Below are 19,379 nucleotides of genomic sequence, written 5' to 3' on the forward strand. Positions count from 1 at the left end.
TTAATAACATTATTATCAATATCCACACGGAAAACGGTCGCATTTAGTCAATCTGATTTGGGACGTATTGTTTAAAACCACTGGGAATTGAGCTGGTTATCACTGTACAAACTTTATGAAATTACAGATTAGTTTTAAATATTATTGTACGGTACGGAGACTACAGAAACATGCGTTACATCAAAGGGTTATTATCAATTATTAGCTAATACGTCACAATAACCTAGTGATGTCATTTGTGGACTGATTGCATTTGTCTCGCCTAGGATAAAAAGGTGTTACAATGCTGCAACCACGAACATGATAAAGGCTTTATGCGAAAACCAAAAATATTCTTATGACAAAATTTTTAAATATTTCAAATATTTTAATTTTTATATTGCCAGCATGGTAACGTGTTCATTTTTAATTCAGACACTGATTTTACTCCATAAGGCATTCACCGGTCATATAAATATGCGACCTTGATTGAAAGGTATTGTTACCTTCACATTAATAAAATGGCGGCGACTCCAGAGAAATGTGTGGGATACACCTCTCCATTTCCCCATGCAACACACCTTAACTGACTTGGCTGGTGGACGCTTGAAATATAAGTTTATGTTTGACATTTTATTGTTATTTTAAGGTTTATATAATTATTTTGTCCCTTTTATAATAATGCAAATTGCAGACAAAAAATAATCCATTCAATGCCATGCACTACTTTAGAAATTGTTTTCGGTTTTAAAAATATAAACAGCTTAATAAAAGGAATTCAATTACAAGCTTTATGAAATAATATATTTACAAACAGCTATATTATGACTATAGATAAAACAGCTTAAAAAACAAACAAATAAGGAGAATTGTCCAATAGCAATAAGCAGCCTGTTATGTACATTATTTACAAAAAATATAAATACAAGTTATATGCAAAGTTAGCATGCGTTATTCAATCAAGTTTGTGCGCATGTCAGTCAGGATCGTCTTATTATTGCTACAGAACAGTCAGAACAAGAAATATCAATGACGTAACCATCCACACGCTCGGTTTCGCCGTCGGACACTTTGAATTTCTGGCCAATGACGTCACTTCTCGCGTGTCGAATTGGATCGTGAGGATAGCAACCTCTGACCTTATACCGGGAGTGGAACGCTTTTCTGCATATCGGCGTCGGCGCGGGTTAGTGTTTCCGATAACTCCGCAATTCTGAAAATCACAAATAAACCGATAAAAAACGTTGAATTGGAAATTTGCATAAAACAGTGAAAAAGTGTTAAGAAAAATGCGTACTTGTTTCGCGAATTAGCAAGTTAGGGATAAACATTTCAACAGAACAACAAGTTGTGTCGATTGCTTTTAATAGTGGAGACGTCAATGACATAGCATCGGAAATACATTCAAATAAATTTACCCAAAAAAAGGCAATCTATATTACCCACTTAACACACAAAACACATATCCTTTTCCACATACCGGATTACAGCTATCTGCGTCACTGGAAAGACACACCCTTACGGAACACACTATTGCGACGTCATTGTAAGCTCGGTCGCTGAACCCTGTCGGAAATACCATCAGGAAGCCGCCGCCGGAACCGGTTACAAAGTTCGACACCTGACCGGACGCCTTACTGCATCTGTTAAAAAACACGTGATTTATTAGTATGCGACTAGATAAAAACATAGCTACAGCATAAGTGAGACGGAAAAAGAGAATCGGATCAAAGCTTAATAGTTTTAAAAAATACTCAAATAAAACACGGATTAAGCTGACCTCATTTAAAATCCCAAGTAACATTGTTCTTGTGTTGCAATCAATGAAAATATATTATTGAAAACATCGATAACGATCAATTAATCCGCAAATTTGAATTATTTCCCTCTGTATCTAGTCTATTTTTTCTCCAGATTTATGTTTATTCAATCTTAATCATAATCTAATAATTGATTTTAGTTTTAATCTCTTTATTGTGCGCTTCTCTTTTAACCGGTTTATCTTACCCGTTCTGAAGCAGGATCACTGGGCCGCTCTTCGACATGTAGCTGCACACTTCCGGTATAATCCGGAATTCCGCTGAAATGGAAAACAAGCTTTTAATATTGAACGGTTCATTACATTAATTTGAAAACCGCTTTTTAAATAATAACGTTTTTCACAGCAGCGCCGTAACCTAGGAAGCATGTTACATTTCTATTATACTAATAGTGGTAACATTTTCTCACTAAAAGTGATATTATGGGCATTTTGCACTGTTGAATTGAGCTGAAAAGAATTAACAGGTCAAAAGAGTAAGTTAAAATGTGGTTACTGACCAATTATCTGCAACTCATCTTGCTCCCAGTTGTTTATAAAAATATATTTTTTATTCGATATTTTACGCGCCTCACCCAGTCCTGTAAGCCGAAATGATGCGTAAAACAAAATTGTGTATTTGTGTCGTATAAACGAATCTGCACTAAAACTAAATGTTCACATTGTACATGCGTGATAGGTTGTCAAACGAAAGTACGGCTGATATTCAAGTGCATTCTTTTTCTCTTTCCGGGATATTGTTTTAGTATGTTGATGCTGCATTAACAAATATAAGTGTATATGAAGTGAAAATACCAAAAATAAACAACGGTTGCGATAGACACCTATAAACTGTTGGATGCCCATAATATCACTTTAAGTTCTTAAAACATTTAGGATCAATTAATGCGTGTTTGTTTATTGGCTTACCCATCTGTAAGTTCCAGACAATATTCGTCGCGGTCTTCGCGGGAACCTTTGCACCGGATGCGTTTTCCCCGAGACGCGTTATGATGCGGACTCCGTTTTCCAACACCTGCTCTTTTGTGAGTACCGATGGGTCCTCCCTGGAAAGTACAATTACTGAACACTCACATTGATTTTAAGAACACACTTAACAAGCTTTCTTTCTTTCTCCGTTTTAAATGATTTTGTATATACAGTAATTCATTTTCAACAACAGTTAGGGTTTTAAGGTTACATTATTATAAAGGTATTTAAATAATGTCCGTCAAAATATGATATTTTTTTAGCGAATTGCATTTTAAAATCAAATCTTTATGCTGTATCACATCAATGGCCAAAACGCAATCATTATTGTAACCAATGATACGACATGACAGTACTCACGTGACTGTGATGCCTACACTGACGTTCCGAATGACACCCTCGTCCGGGATCTGTCTGCAGACGACAATCCGAGATAAACCGTTTGTGATGATACCCGGTCCCTCAAGTGTCAAAAATGTCACCGTGTGATTAGCGTCCTGTATAATCATACAATTTAAATAAACATTGTATAACAGTTCTTCTTATTCTGTGTTTTGCAATTTTTGTTATGGGCTTTGTTATGAATCGTGTATGGTAGTGGGGTTTTATTTCGTTCATAGTTAAGGATTGTTTTGTTGTCATGAAGGTTACAATACCTTTGCACTTATACATGTATACAGTTTAAATAGTTCTTAAAAAAAGATTTTTTTTCAGATTAAAACATTGCATATCTAAAACATCATGTTAATATCATACAGTATAAAACTCGTTTAGTACAGGACAGATATTGGTTTTTAAAAGATAAGATTCTTCGTTAAACTTTGTATCTGATTGAGGTTGCCACATTAAATACAGCCAATAAGCATTGTTTTAATATGCAGCTCTGTCATCATTGAAATATACCAACCATTTGACAGTTGTCGAGCCAGACCTCCTCGTGCAGCTCGGTTTCTCGCAGACGACACGTCTCTGACGTCACATTCACTTTGTTGAAAAGAGCGCCATGGTTAGGAACCACTATGGTGCCGTTAGGAAAGCATCGGGTGCCTACTATGAGAGAAACATCACGATTAACTATTTCGTTGTTTACTTTCGTTTCGAGTTCAGAAGGATGAACAAAAATGATGCATCGATAATATTTTACCAACTTCATTTAGAAGGTTAATACTACATCAAAGGCATGGACAGACAGATTTGTTCATGATTCTCAAAAATGAGCTCAATCGTGCAAGAAATATGATCTTTCATTATATATATGTGATAGCGCTTTGAAAATAATTATGCGCGTTTACATCACTGGCAATAACAGCTGTCTTATTTGTCCATATACTTGTTTACACGTTAATAACAAATATGTATATTTAACAAAATATTCATTAAACTTGGTAAAATAAATATAATCACACAATATAAGGAGTTCTTTCCGAACAAGTGCGAACAGTCACTGTATTCCATTTTAATATATGTGTGTACATCAATAAACACACAAATATTGTAAAATAACACTGCGTTATGAAATATTCTTCTCTATATGTTGTGCATAAATATTTTAATTTAAAGAGTATCGTTCAATAAGCAGCGCATAAAAGCATATCTGTTTTATTATGGATTTGTAAAATAATTAATGCACCTTAAGTAACTCGTCAAAAGATTTTTTTCCGATTCATTAATTTATTTCATCGCATTATTTTTAAGTATTTCATCATATACAATGTACAACAATATGGTCGTAATTTATTTTTCTTGAATCGCAAACGATTTGTTGAACTATGAACACTAGATGATATAAGTCATTTATATACAATAGTCTTCTGGCATTTAACATATATTTAACATGTTGACAGCGGACATACGAACATTAAGAAAAAATGAAATACCTGCGTTGCACAATTCACAAACAATAAACAAGACAAATGTAATCATGTTTAATTCCAGCACCCTGTAATTCATTTTTAAATCTCAAATTGATTTGAACAATATGCTATTGGGTTTTTACCATGCAAGTAAAAAGTCGGTATATATACGGTTTGAGCTTTTAGGGTGCTAAGAAGTCGCATGCTTCTCAACCATCTCAACAGTTTGTCATGTGTTTGTCACGCGGCGTTAAAAGATCAAAGGTAATTATGATAAGTCGTTATTATTTAATAATTATCCTTGCTTAAGTCGCTGCCGTCATTAAGACTTCAATCAATATTGCATTTACAAGTAAGCCGTTAATAATCTTGCTTTTCAATAGACCTGACAGTATAACAAAATATGACTTGATTGAAAAATGGTGTACGTTCACACTTTTATGATTTCCTTGATTTTTCCATTTGTATTTGTTTCGTAATCATCACTATAGTAATCTTTCTGGTAATCATAACCTCGGTAAGATATTCTGCTTTACACACAATGGTGAAAGCCTAGTGGATTATGTATTAACTATGTATTAACTGCGCGTACCAATTTAAATGGTATTTTTAATTTAATAAGCGGGTATATACGATTTTTATATGTGCTGAATTGTAAAATATTGATACAAATATGTTATAATAACACACAATACGCAAGAAAAATGATACATTTAAGACGAGTTTCATAAAATACAGCAAATACAAATTAGCGCCTCGAGCCGATTGTGACGAAGATAATTCGTAATTATTTTCCTACAATAACCGATGCATTCGTCTTTTTAGTAAGTGTTCGTGTGTCGTATGAATCGATATCGCTGCAGGAATTTCAAATGAACCGTTAAACTAAATTTAGATTAACATCGTACATGCATGATATACATGCTGGCGAAATCGGCTGTACAGCCTTTTTCGATTTCAAAATTAAATACCTGGCTTATTTAGCATTTTTCGACACATGTTCTTGTTAACTTTTATTTTAGTTTATATTGGAATATATGTATAATAAGTTTTTTACACATTTAATATTAATTAATAAATAGTTGACAAGATCGTATATACCCGATTTAACGAGTGTTGGAATTCTCTTATCATGTACCTCTTACATTTGATCTCCGCACAAATAACGCTGTTTCAACAAGTAATACTTATCCTATGTTGTTTTGAAATGGAAATCTGGGAACAAATGTGACTTTGTATGGTATGTTCAAAGTCTAAAACACACCCATTCAAACTGGTATCCGGACAAACGTCACCCGGACAATCGACACCCTGTTTTTTGCATTCCCGGATAATCGGCACCCCGTAAATATGTCGACCAGGACAATTGGCACCCGATTTATTTGTAAACTCGGACAATCAGCACCCGATTAAAGTCAATTGATAGAGCCCGTTAGAACCTTGTTGGACAAATTAGTCTAATAGGCTAATTGGTTTGTAAAAGATATAATTTATAAATCACGTCAACAAACAGTGTTATCAAACAAATTTAATTGTGGATTAACTAACGTTATACATGTTGTATATCAAAGGTAACTAAAGGGGCGTTTTCACGTGTGTTCAATTGAGAAAAAAAATGTTTCCGATTTTCGTTGTAGTTATGGTATTTGTGAGGAAACAGTAATACTGAACACATACCATGATCTTAAATATCCATTATATGCATCTTTTGACGGTTTTAAAACCTGAAAATTATAAATCGTTGAAACGCGAAACGATTGAATAATTTGGAGAGTTCTTTTGTTGTCGTTATATTTTGTGATACTACGCGGATTGCTTATATAAAGTATAAAATACATCACTCATTGTACGAGCATGGATGACCGAGTGGTCTAAGCGATAGACTTTTACTCCAGGGTCAGTGGTAAGAGCCCAGTTGAGGGTTACTTTTTCTTTCTTGAATTTTATTTTTGATTTTTTTTTAATTGCAGCTTTTAAGATCCAATGTTCACATTTATAAATGTAAAGCATTAAATGAGAAACTTCAATACATTTCCAAATCTGTAAAAAGGCCCCTTTAAAGCATTCTTAAACTTATGATTTTTCCCGAAAACAACAAACTGCGAATGATAATAAGCGTAAATGGTAGAACGAAAATGGATTCATTTCATAAGAAAAATGTAATTCATCACGACACGTAAGGGTGTGCGAAGGTTGTATTTCGAAAACTACATATACACTCAACAAAAGTCCTTGAACGATAGCATGCGTTGGCCAAGCACCTAGAGACGAGCCTTTTCATGCCAGGGTGTGCTGACATCGGACCTAAACGTGAGTAATCATAACTATGATCCTGCTTTGGTGTGTTTAGAGAATTGTCGAACTATTTCAATTCAAAAAAGGGAAAACTATTGTAAGCACATAGTAAAACCTGAAAGTAAAGGTTTATAGATGAAAATAAGCAAATATTTAACGAAGAGATGCAAATGATTTCATAGAAAAAAGTATTACAATAATATGTGTAGGAAAACAAAATTAAAATCTTAGCAAACAAATGAATGATATGAGGCGGAAATCACCTCAGGTTTTGGAAATTATTTTAACGGAAATCGAATTTCAAGATAATTTTAGTAAATATGCAGACGAAGGTGACGTAAATATAAATTCGTTTGATGCCTTTAGTTTTTAACATGAATTTGATAATAGGCTAAACCAAAGATCTCTCGAGAAAAAAAAGATAAGCGTTATCGGGTTTTCACAGAAATTCGCCCGGCGACGAGATTTCAGTCACTTGGGAAAGTGGCGCGCGTCATCTTATCGTGTCCTAATCTTCTACACACGTGCAGGCACGTGGTGTCACAGCCATACCAGTAAATGCTTATAATCCACAATGAGAACATGGTGTCCCTTGAATAGACTGCGTTTGCGCCTCTATCACAGATGTGTATTTGAAATGTTTATTTTCTTGCTAATATTATTTATCAATAATAAGTGAAGGCAAAATCAATATATGTGTTTCCTGTTTAAAGTATAGTGTAAAATTTACATTTTATTTTGTAACATTTAATAAAGAAGTAGATCAGTTTAGGAAATATAGAGAACATCGCTGGAACAGTTTGATATAAATTCATCCTTTTAATTCAGCCGTTAGTTTTTATATTAATTTTAAGATGATACTTGATTAAGAAACTTACATAAAATTACATTTTGTAAAGGCAGACATGAACTATTAAATAAAAAGTATGCCATAGCTTGAAATCATTCAAAGTTTCTCCACTCGTATAAAGCTTATGAACTACTTCACTTTAATTTATTTTCGTTATAGCATTTTATATTACCTCTAAATATTTAGACATGAAATGTTAATTTAGAAATACGTGTAGTAACGTTGAGGGAAAAGGCGGATATGTTCTTTTCAATAATAAAATATGCATCGACCTGAAATGTAACAAAGATTCGCCTATGAGTATCTCTGAGACTATGCACGTGAAAGTCAAAAAAGTTTTCTTAACTTGTACATTTTTATATGACCTTTAAAATGATAGAGTATTTATAAAGAAGCAATACAGTGTTAGGCAAAGGTGGATATGTACTTTTAAATAATATGGCGTGTTGTTATTAAATACCTGCGAAAATATTAAAGTTAAAAGTGTATTTATAGATATGTGGCTAAACACAGAACCTTCGTATCTTGAACTCGATAACGGTTGAAAAATAATAAAGCTCATGCGCGTGATTAATGATCATTTCACCACCTTAATAAAGACCTGGCATTTTGTTCCAATTTCAAGGAATTAAGAATTTTTTCATATGATTTATTAAGATTTAAATGCTATGTAAACAATCAATTACGTCGCGCCAACGATCAAAATGTGTTTTAACAAAGGAAACTATTTGTATAACGAACGTTATGCTGAAATATTTATAATTACAGATTACAGCCTCACTATCAAAAGGGTTATATTTTCCAGTCGCTTGCGTATGTTCTTAAATTAAAGTTAACTTATACACCATATATGTTCAGACGGCATCAATTGTTCATAATAAAAATATCAAATATATAGGAGTAATGGGAACATTTAAATTTATATTCAAATACATGAGAAGGGACGATAGTACGGGAGTATCACCGACACTATAGCCGATGTCAATGGCAATACATTTATATTTATACCTTTTGTATTTCTAGCACAATTGAAATACATATACATTTATACCATGTGTTACAGACTGCTATAATTTGTTTCCGTTATTGACATAGGGTGTTCATCATATTATCCAAATCCCAGATTTAATAAAAAAAAGTATTAATCGTAATATTTTTCAATCAATGTGTTCCTGTCGCATGTTGCCTAATGCTCTCTGAACAGTGCATATTAATCCATAAACGGTCTTATTTAGTGCATCGATCTCGCTGATTCATCCAGGCTGAAAAAACTTCCTTATACCTTCTTTTAATCAAATATGAAGAGGAGCAGGGTTATTAAACAATATTTTGCAAAAGAATAGTTCCTTGTTACCATGTACAAATATAGAGTTTGTGTTACCGTCTCGAATTTTACAAATACACAACTTACCTTTAAAACAAATAACCAGGACAATCTATTTAATATTTGTGTGTGATTATCTTTGTATTTTGATGATTTAAATCTCTTATCTTTAGGGATTTATTTCATTTAAACATATAATATATTGTTAACCATATGAACAGCCACAGACATATAATATATTGTTAACCATATGAACAGTCACGTGTAGCATTTCTTGATTCTTTGGAATAATATCGACCAGAATTTACAACAAATTCGAGTGTTATTGGAAACACATTGAATTATTAAGATATAATTTGAAATTTGTTATTCCAGAATATTTTATCAATGTTGTTATTTTTCAGTTGAAATAAAGTAGAACAGAAATATTATCTTCTCGTATGTTTGATGTGGATGTCTTGTTTCTAACATCTTATAATCCTAGCTCATTAACAAGAATACAAGTACGTATCTATATGTGGGCTAGAACATCAATAATCATGACATTTCACGCACTACTTTATAAAACAATGTAAGCACACGGTAAGGCTCTTCCTGGGACAGTTTAATACAATCAAACAATTAAAAGATAATGTATACAAAAGACACAATTTAGGATTAAATATTATAATTTTCATATAGAATCAAAATTTAGATATTTATCATATGTGATATGATATTTAAGATAAACAGCAACTCTGAATTTAAATAAACAAACAGCAGACTATAAAATGAAGAGTGTTCTATAATACACACTTGCTTAAGATAATTAGATCATTTTGTGTACACTTTATTTCGATACCAAAACACTGCAAATATCTGAGAGGAAATTTTTTCGTGATATTTGCATTGTGATTGTCGATGCGGCAATAAGCAGTTTTAGACATGCACTTTTCAATTTTTGCATTGTGTTTCCTTACATTCAATGTTTAAAGAAATACACTTTCGTCATTGTAAAAATAATTTTATTTGCAATGAAATAATTTAAAAAAATTCCATGACCCTCATGTGTAAATTTTGTAAGCATTGGTTCAATAGAAAATAACGGCAATAGCTGCAAATTGAATGATTAAGTAATTCTAACAAACTCAGTTTGGGTGACACTTACGTTGCGTTTCTATGGAAACAAATCAACACATAATTAGTACTTAGAGGACTTCTTTGATGTAGTGTTAATGTTTGCTTGCACATTCACGTTTCCATGTTTTGTGGGTATTGTGGGTCTCGTTTGATAACCTCGATTATGAAAACGTGGACAATATGTTGAGTCGGCATTGTTTTGATTTTTATGTGCAGCCTTTTTTAATTCTATTTTTCCTAGATTTTATAAATATTACAATATATATGTTATAAAACGAGCTGATTTTGGTAAAGCAGAACTTATGTAAACTTCCAAGAATGCAGACTTCAAATCACTTTATATCTGTAAGAAAATGAGTTTTGGAAAACATCTATTTAATCAGGGTGCAGAATCAACTGGGTTTTCAGGGGTTTACACACGGGCTGGACAGAGTGTAATCACATCGTTAAGAACTTTATTTTTGCAAATATCCCATGTTATTGAAATACGTTTGTAAAAATCTATAGTGCATAAAAGACAGTTTTTTTCATGCAGTTTGTGTCGATATCTTAAGGTGTAAGAATAAATACTTGAATACGTCTTAAATCGGTGACAAAATTTCAAGTTGCATGAAACTTTATCGTGTAAAATGAATTCAGTAAACATTGAATTTTTTAAAAAGAACACATGCTTATTAAATAAAGTAATTCAGATGTGTTTCACATTGCCATAAGCAGCATAAAAATCTGTCTTTGATGGACTAAATGAAATTCTTAACAAAACTTTTTGAAAAAAATTATTTGCAATAAAGCATCTCTTGCCGTCCAATAAATCCAATAAAGTTAAAATGTGGAACCCCAAAAAGTCACGTGATCCTGCACTCTGTAATAGGTCTTACGATATATGTATGACATGGAATTCTAGTCAATTTATGCTATAAATAATCCTTTATAAAACACAGTGACATTTGTCTTGTTTGTCGATATAAACACGCTTTTTTATGTAGTCGTATTAAAGTTCGATTTATCAAAAGCTAAGGCCATACATAAAAAATGTATGTTTTCCCTTCCCGACCCATTCAATGGTGGGTATGGATTTTTTTTCAATTTAATTTTAATGTTATGAATATGAACTACATGTGGTTAAGATTGAATGCTTAAACACTACATGAATGTACATGCACTTAAGATTCGCTTTAAATTTGACCAGATTGTACAATAAATCGCTATACGATTCTTACATGCAAGAATTGTAACTATACTTTTAATAAATGAACTTAAAATCTGCCTTTCACATAAATTTATGTTCTGTATATAAAGTACCTAAGACATAAGACATTAGTTCCGTTACAATACCACGAACCGTTTTGAACGAAATGTCAGATTTTTTAAAATGGCGTTTTGTTAATATAATCAGTTTCTTAATATAATCAGAAAACATATTTTACCACTTCCTAATCCTATTAAATCGAATCTCAGAAATTTCAGTGAGTCATTCGGAAAAAGACACAAGCATAAGTGTGTGAGCAATTATCGAAAATTGTTAGGGAATAATCAAAATAATTGTTCTCAATAATCTGTCAAAGGACTCATTTATAAAACAAATGATTGATTTGATTTGTAATGTTTGCTTGGTCACAATTTGTCACAACAAATCATAAAAAATGAGACAACTGACATAAAACGTTACTGCTATATGCTAAATATATATAATAATAAATTGGAAATCATCATTTTATTATTGTAAAAGGATTGATATTTTTAATAACATTATTATCAATATCCACACGGAAAACGGTCGCATTTAGTCAATCTGATTTGGGACGTATTGTTTAAAACCACTGGGAATTGAGTTGGTTATCACTGTACAAACTTTATGAAATTACAGATTAGTTTTAAATATTATTGTACGGTACGGAGACTACAGAAACATGCGTTACATCAAAGGGTTATTATCAATTATTAGCTAATACGTCACAATAACCTAGTGATGTCATTTGTGGACTGATTGCATTTGTCTCGCCTAGGATAAAAAGGTGTTACAATGCTGCAACCACGAACATGATAAAGGCTTTATGCGAAAACCAAAAATATTCTTATGACAAAATTTTTAAATATTTCAAATATTTTAATTTTTATATTGCCAGCATGGTAACGTGTTCATTTTTAATTCAGACACTGATTTTACTCCATAAGGCATTCACCGGTCATATAAATATGCGACCTTGATTGAAAGGTATTGTTACCTTCACATTAATAAAATGGCGGCGACTCCAGAGAAATGTGTGGGATACACCTCTCCATTTCCCCATGCAACACACCTTAACTGACTTGGCTGGTGGACGCTTGAAATATAAGTTTATGTTTGACATTTTATTGTTATTTTAAGGTTTATATAATTATTTTGTCCCTTTTATAATAATGCAAATTGCAGACAAAAAATAATCCATTCAATGCCATGCACTACTTTAGAAATTGTTTTCGGTTTTAAAAATATAAACAGCTTAATAAAAGGAATTCAATTACAAGCTTTATGAAATAATATATTTACAAACAGCTATATTATGACTATAGATAAAACAGCTTAAAAAACAAACAAATAAGGAGAATTGTCCAATAGCAATAAGCAGCCTGTTATGTACATTATTTACAAAAAATATAAATACAAGTTATATGCAAAGTTAGCATGCGTTATTCAATCAAGTTTGTGCGCATGTCAGTCAGGATCGTCTTATTATTGCTACAGAACAGTCAGAACAAGAAATATCAATGACGTAACCATCCACACGCTCGGTTTCGCCGTCGGACACTTTGAATTTCTGGCCAATGACGTCACTTCTCGCGTGTCGAATTGGATCGTGAGGATAGCAACCTCTGACCTTATACCGGGAGTGGAACGCTTTTCTGCATATCGGCGTCGGCGCGGGTTAGTGTTTCCGATAACTCCGCAATTCTGAAAATCACAAATAAACCGATAAAAAACGTTGAATTGGAAATTTGCATAAAACAGTGAAAAAGTGTTAAGAAAAATGCGTACTTGTTTCGCGAATTAGCAAGTTAGGGATAAACATTTCAACAGAACAACAAGTTGTGTCGATTGCTTTTAATAGTGGAGACGTCAATGACATAGCATCGGAAATACATTCAAATAAATTTACCCAAAAAAAGGCAATCTATATTACCCACTTAACACACAAAACACATATCCTTTTCCACATACCGGATTACAGCTATCTGCGTCACTGGAAAGACACACCCTTACGGAACACACTATTGCGACGTCATTGTAAGCTCGGTCGCTGAACCCTGTCGGAAATACCATCAGGAAGCCGCCGCCGGAACCGGTTACAAAGTTCGACACCTGACCGGACGCCTTACTGCATCTGTTAAAAAAACACGTGATTTATTAGTATGCGACTAGATAAAAACATAGCTACAGCATAAGTGAGACGGAAAAAGAGAATCGGATCAAAGCTTAATAGTTTTAAAAAATACTCAAATAAAACACGGATTAAGCTGACCTCATTTAAAATCCCAAGTAACATTGTTCTTGTGTTGCAATCAATGAAAATATATTATTGAAAACATCGATAACGATCAATTAATCCGCAAATTTGAATTATTTCCCTCTGTATCTAGTCTATTTTTTCTCCAGATTTATGTTTATTCAATCTTAATCATAATCTAATAATTGATTTTAGTTTTAATCTCTTTATTGTGCGCTTCTCTTTTAACCGGTTTATCTTACCCGTTCTGAAGCAGGATCACTGGGCCGCTCTTCGACATGTAGCTGCACACTTCCGGTATAATCCGGAATTCCGCTGAAATGGAAAACAAGCTTTTAATATTGAACGGTTCATTACATTAATTTGAAAACCGCTTTTTAAATAATAACGTTTTTCACAGCAGCGCCGTAACCTAGGAAGCATGTTACATTTCTATTATACTAATAGTGGTAACATTTTCTCACTAAAAGTGATATTATGGGCATTTTGCACTGTTGAATTGAGCTGAAAAGAATTAACAGGTCAAAAGAGTAAGTTAAAATGTGGTTACTGACCAATTATCTGCAACTCATCTTGCTCCCAGTTGTTATAAAAATATATTTTTTATTCGATATTTTACGCGCCTCACCCAGTCCTGTAAGCCGAAATGATGCGTAAAACAAAATTGTGTATTTGTGTCGTATAAACGAATCTGCACTAAAACTAAATGTTCACATTGTACATGCGTGATAGGTTGTCAAACGAAAGTACGGCTGATATTCAAGTGCATTCTTTTTCTCTTTCCGGGATATTGTTTTAGTATGTTGATGCTGCATTAACAAATATAAGTGTATATGAAGTGAAAATACCAAAAATAAACAACGGTTGCGATAGACACCTATAAACTGTTGGATGCCCATAATATCACTTTAAGTTCTTAAAACATTTAGGATCAATTAATGCGTGTTTGTTTATTGGCTTACCCATCTGTAAGTTCCAGACAATATTCGTCGCGGTCTTCGCGGGAACCTTTGCACCGGATGCGTTTTCCCCGAGACGCGTTATGATGCGGACTCCGTTTTCCAACACCTGCTCTTTTGTGAGTACCGATGGGTCCTCCCTGGAAAGTACAATTACTGAACACTCACATTGATTTTAAGAACACACTTAACAAGCTTTCTTTCTTTCTCCGTTTTAAATGATTTTGTATATACAGTAATTCATTTTCAACAACAGTTAGGGTTTTAAGGTTACATTATTATAAAGGTATTTAAATAATGTCCGTCAAAATATGATATTTTTTTAGCGAATTGCATTTTAAAATCAAATCTTTATGCTGTATCACATCAATGGCCAAAACGCAATCATTATTGTAACCAATGATACGACATGACAGTACTCACGTGACTGTGATGCCTACACTGACGTTCCGAATGACACCCTCGTCCGGGATCTGTCTGCAGACGACAATCCGAGATAAACCGTTTGTGATGATACCCGGTCCCTCAAGTGTCAAAAATGTCACCGTGTGATTAGCGTCCTGAATAATCATACAATTTAAATAAACATTGTATAACAGTTCTTCTTATTCTGTGTTTTGCAATTTTTTGTTATGGGCTTTGTTATGAATCGTGTATGGTAGTGGGGTTTTATTTCGTTCATAGTTAAGGATTGTTTTGTTGTCATGAAGGTTACAATACCTTTGCACTTATACATGTATACAGTTTAAATAGTTTAAAAAAAAAATTTTTTTCAGATTAAAACATTGCATATCTAAAACATCATGTTAATATCATACAGTATAAAACTCGTTTAGTACAGGACAGATATTGGTTTTTAAAAGATAAGATTCTTCGTTAAACTTTGTTTCTGATTGAGGTTGCCACATTAAATACAGCCAATAAGCATTGTTTTAATATGCAGCTCTGTCATCATTGAAATATACCAACCATTTGACAGTTGTCGATCCAGACCTCCTCGTGCAGATCGGTGTCCCGCAGACGACACGTCTCTGACGTCACATCCACTTTGTTGAAAAGAGCGCCATGGTTAGGAACCACTATGGTGCCGTTAGGAAAGCATCGGGTGCCTACTATGAGAGAAACATCACGATTAACTATTTCGTTGTTTACTTTCGTTTCGAGTTCAGAAGAATGAACAAAAATGATGCATCGATAATATTTTACCAACTTCATTTAGAAGGTTAATACTACATCAAAGGCATGGACAGACAGATTTGTTCATGATTCTCAAAAATGAGCTCAATGGTGCAAGAAATATGATCTTTCATTATATATATGTGATAGCGCTTTGAAAATAATTATGCGCGTTTACATCACTGGCAATAACAGCTGTCTTATTTGTCCATATACTTGTTTACACGTTAATAACAAATATGTATATTTAACAAAATATTCATTAAACTTGGTAAAATAAATATAATCACACAATATAAGGAGTTCTTTCCGAACAAGTGCGAACAGTCACTGTATTCCATTTTAATATATGTGTGTACATCAATAAACACACAAATATTGTAAAATAATACTGCGTTATGAAATATTCTTCTCTATATGTTGTGCATAAATATTTTAATTTAAAGAGTATCTTTCAATAAGCAGCGCATAAAAGCATATCTGTTTTATTATGGATTTGTAAAATAATTAATGCACCTTTAGTTACTCGTCAAAAGATTTTTTTCCGATTCATTAATTTATTTCATCGCATTATTTTTAAGTATTTCATCATATACAATGTACAACAATATGGTCGTAATTTATTTTTCTTGAATCGCAAACGATTTGTTGAACTATGAACACTAGATGATATAAGTTATTTATATACAATAGTCTTCTGGCATTTAACATATATTTAACATGTTGACAGCGGACATACGAACATTAAGAAAAAATGAAATACCTGCGTTGCACAATTCACAAACAATAAACAAGACAAATGTAATCAGTTTAATTCCAGCACCCTGTAATTCATTTTAAATCTCAAATTGATTTGAACAATATGCTAGGGTTTTTACCATGCAAGTAAAAAGTCGTATATAATACGGTTTGAGCTTTTAGGGTGCTAAGAAGTCGCATGCTTCTCAACCATCTCAACAGTTTGTCATGTGTTTGTCACGCGGCGTTAAAAGATCAAAGGTAATTATGATAAGTCGTTATTATTTAATAATTATCCTTGCTTAAGTCGCTGCCGTCATTAAGACTTCAATCAATATTGCATTTACAAGTAAGCCGTTAATAATCTTGCTTTTCAATAGACCTGACAGTATAACAAAATATGACTTGATTGAAAAAGGTGTACGTTCATACTTTTTGATTTCCTTTATTTTTAACATTTGTATTTGTTTCGTAATCATCACTATAGTAATCTTTCTGGTAATCATAACCTCGGTAAGATATTCTGCTTTACACACAATGGTGAAAGCCTAGTGGATTAGTATTACTATGTATTAACTGCGCGTACCAATTTATGGTATTTTTTAATTTATAAGCGGGTGTATACGATGCGTTTGCGCCTCTATCACAGATTGTGTATTGTGAAATGTTTATTTTCTTGCTATATTATTTATCAATACTAAGTGAAGGCACAAATCAATATATGTGTTTCCTGTTTAATTAGTATAGTGTAAACTTTACATTTTATTTTGTATACAATTTAATAAAGAAGTATGATCCAGTTTAGGAATATAGAGAACATCCGCTGGACCAGTTTGATATAAATTCCTCCTTTTTTAATTCAGCCTGTTATTTTTTATTATCTAATTTTAAGATTATACTTGATTAAGAAACTTAGCATAAAATTACATTTTGTAAAGGCAGACTGAACTATTAAATACAAAGTATGCCATAGCTTGGAAATCATTCAAAGTTTCTCCACTCGTATAAAGCTTATGAACTACTTCACTTTAATTTATTTTCGTTATAGGCATTTTATATTACCTCTAAAATTTAGACATGAAATGTTAATTTAGAAATACGTGTAGTAACGTTGAGGGAAAAGGCGGATATGTTCTTTTCAATAATAAAATATGCATCGACCTGAAATGTAACAAAGATTCGCCTATGAGTATCTCTGAGACTATGCACGTGAAAGTCAAAAAGTTTTCTTAACTTGTACATTTTTATATGACCTTTAAAATGATAGAGTATTTATAAAGAAGCAATACAGTGTTAGGCAAAGGTGGATATGTACTTTTAAATAATATGGCGTGTTGTTATTAAATACCTGCGAAAATATTAAAGTTAAAAGTGTATTTATAGATATGTGGCTAAACACAGAACCTTCGTATCTTGAACTCGATAACGGTTGAAAAATAATAAAGCTCATGCGCGTGACAATATAATATATGCATAATATACTGATACAATCCTTACCGTCGTCAGGCCGTTAGAGGTATTGTTTAACTTAATACTTGATACAAAAATAAAAATAAAAATATTTCATCTAATGTGCTACAGTTTGGTTCCGCCAATTGTTTAAGACGTTCATTTAATATACTTGTAAACAGCTTGGCAGAACAACTAATTAATGTATCTCCCCGATATTTTTTTGGGTCTGTTACATGTATGTCGCCACGTTTCTGTATTGGTATGATCACTTATGACGCCCAGCTGCGTGGAAAACACTTTTTATCCATTATGAGCAGAACAGAACAGAACAGAATAGTTTATTTGACTTAAGCATATACAGCTCATCGTCGTTAACATACATATGCAATAACAGCATGCGTTATAATTAAATACAAAATATACATCATTCGAAGGAAGATCGATTCAAAAAAGAATGAAATACAACATGTTTAAGTGAGAATGTCACATGGAAGAGGTTAATACTGGGTGACCACATACTGTATAAACGTTGTTTAATGCTTGCAACACGTATTAAATTTTTATACGCTTAGTGGCTTTATGAAAGATATATAACATATAGCAAGTTTCAAGTTTTTTGTTGGAAAAATCGGCAAAACGCAATTGACCATTGACAAACAAGTAAACACAGTATAGTCAAAGTGCATCTATGAATTACAAATACAATCAAGTAAATAAAATATATTACAATGAAACATGTGCACATATATAAGACATTTTCTCGCATTTCAAAGCCTTTTAAACAAAACATGGCTAATTTTCTTAACACATTTTTATTTGAACTATTAAGTAATTCGATAAACTAAAACATATTTGGGCGACATCTGTAATACTTTGGAATTAATGTTTTCCTAACATCGGCATAGTAAGGACATGTAAGAACAAAGTGATATTCATCCTCAATATCATTAAGGTTGCATAAAACACATTTACGTTGATCTCTAACAATGTTCTGGTGTCTACCCGTTTCAATAAATAATTTGTGAGATGACAAACGATATTTAGCCATAATGTTCCTATGTTTTTTATTTTCAACAATATCAATATAAGCCGATCTTTCGAATACTGGTTTTAATTCCTTATATAAAATGATTGAACTAGATGATGTGACACTTTCGTTCCAGTTAGTGATATACTGGTCTCGTAATCTGTTTTAAGTAACGGGATAAATTGATTAGAGTTCACAGATTCGGGGAATAACCAAACATCGTTAAAACCGGTTTGGTTAAGAATGTCCCGTACTTTTGATGACCAATTGTTTGTGTTATGTTTGTGGTCAATGTCTAATCTCTGTGATATAACAATTTGTTTCAGAATACAAT

General features: G+C 32.5%; 1 long non-coding RNA gene across 2 annotated transcripts in view; it reads left to right on the forward strand.

Moving 5' to 3' along the window:
• LOC127874444 (uncharacterized) overlaps window positions 1–16,217 on the forward strand; it is a 40,184-nt gene extending 23,967 nt beyond the window's left edge. Inside the window, exons 2-3 of one of the 2 annotated variants that reach the window (XR_008046923.1) lie at window positions 14,667–14,771; window positions 15,632–16,217. This is a non-coding gene — a long non-coding RNA (uncharacterized LOC127874444). Of the gene's footprint in view, window positions 1–2,718; window positions 2,824–14,666; window positions 14,772–15,631 lie in introns of both variants that reach the window. The other variant, XR_008046922.1, reaches the window with a different exon arrangement.
• Window positions 16,218–19,379: the final 3,162 nt, after the last annotated feature.

The sequence above is a fragment of the Dreissena polymorpha genome, chromosome 3 (assembly GCF_020536995.1).
Source record: "Dreissena polymorpha isolate Duluth1 chromosome 3, UMN_Dpol_1.0, whole genome shotgun sequence".
Taxonomy (NCBI): domain Eukaryota; kingdom Metazoa; phylum Mollusca; class Bivalvia; order Myida; family Dreissenidae; genus Dreissena; species Dreissena polymorpha.